This window comes from Arachis stenosperma, chromosome 5, assembly GCF_014773155.1.
Source record: "Arachis stenosperma cultivar V10309 chromosome 5, arast.V10309.gnm1.PFL2, whole genome shotgun sequence".
Classification (NCBI taxonomy): domain Eukaryota; kingdom Viridiplantae; phylum Streptophyta; class Magnoliopsida; order Fabales; family Fabaceae; genus Arachis; species Arachis stenosperma.
This window is the reverse complement of record NC_080381.1, coordinates 23,097,231-23,098,512: the sequence shown is the minus strand read 5'-3', so window position 1 is coordinate 23,098,512 and position 1,282 is coordinate 23,097,231. Positions and strand designations below refer to the sequence as shown.

At 40.8% G+C, this 1,282-nt stretch overlaps 1 non-coding gene across 1 annotated transcript; it reads left to right on the top strand.

Annotated features, from left to right (window-relative positions):
- Positions 1-616: 616 nt before the first annotated feature.
- On the top strand, positions 617-724 carry LOC130984163 (small nucleolar RNA R71). Its single transcript, XR_009088113.1, has one exon. It is a non-coding gene; the product is annotated as a small nucleolar RNA R71 (small nucleolar RNA).
- The last annotated feature ends 558 nt before the right edge of the window (positions 725-1,282 follow it).

Genomic DNA, 1,282 nt, shown 5'->3' with positions numbered 1-1,282 from the left:
TTTGAGTGGTTTTGATTAGATCAGAGACCATGGTTGCTAAGTCAGAGTGGCTCTGCTTAGAATTCTCTGTCTGTTGCTGAGAAGATGATGGAAAAGGCTTGCCATTGCTAAACCTGTTTCTTCCACCATTATTGTTATTGAAACTTTGTTAAGGTCTCTCTTGATCCTTCCATGAGAAATTTGGATGATTTCTCCATGAAGAATTATAGGTGTTCCCATAGGGTTCTCCCATGTAATTCACCTCTTCCATTGAAGGGTTCTCAGGATCATAAGCTTCTTCTTTAGATGAAGCATCCTTAGTACTGCTTGGTGCATTTTGCATTCCAGACAGACTTTGAGAAATCAAATTGACTTGTTGAGTCAATATCTTGTTCTGAGCCAATATGGCATTCAGAGTATCAATCTCAAGAACTCCTTTCTTCTGATTTGTCCCATTGTTCACAGGATTCCTTTCAGAAGTATACATGAATTGGTTATTTGCAACCATTTCAATTAGTTCTTGAGCTTCTGTAGGCGTCTTCTTCAGATGAAGAGATCCTCCAGCAGAGCTATCCAAAGACATCTTGGATAGTTCAGAGAGACCATCATAGAAAATACCTATGATGCTCCATTCAGAAAGCATATCAGAGGGACACTTTCTGATCAATTGTTTGTATCTTTCCCAAGCTTCATAGAGGGATTCTCCTTCCTTCTGTCTGAAGGTTTGGACTTCCACTCTAAGCTTACTCAATTTTTGAGGTGGAAAGAACTTTGCCAAGAAGGCATTGACTAGCTTTTCCCAAGAGTTTAGGCTTTCTTTAGGTTGTGAGTCCAACCATGTCCTAGCTCTGTCTCTTACAGCAAAAGGGAATAGCATTAGTCTATAGACCTCAGGGTCAACCCCATTAGTCTTGACAGTGTCACAGATTTACAAGAATTCAGCTAAAAACTGATGAGGATCTTCCAATGGAAGTCCATGAAACTTGCAATTCTGTTGCATTAGAGAAACTAATTGAGGCTTAAGCTCAAAGTTGTTTGCTCCAATGGCAGGGATAGAGATGCTTCTCCCATAGAAGTCGGGAGTAGGTGCAGTAAAGTCACCCAGCACCTTCCTTGCATTGTTGGCATTGTTGTTATTTTCGGCTGCCATAGGTTCTTCTTCTTTGAAGATTTCTGTTAGGTCCTCTACAGAGAGTTGTGCCTTAGCTTCTCTTAGCTTTTGCTTCAAGGTCCTTTCAGGTTCAGGGTCGGCCTCAACAAGAATGATTTTGTCTTTGCTCCTGCTCATATGAAAGAGAAGAGA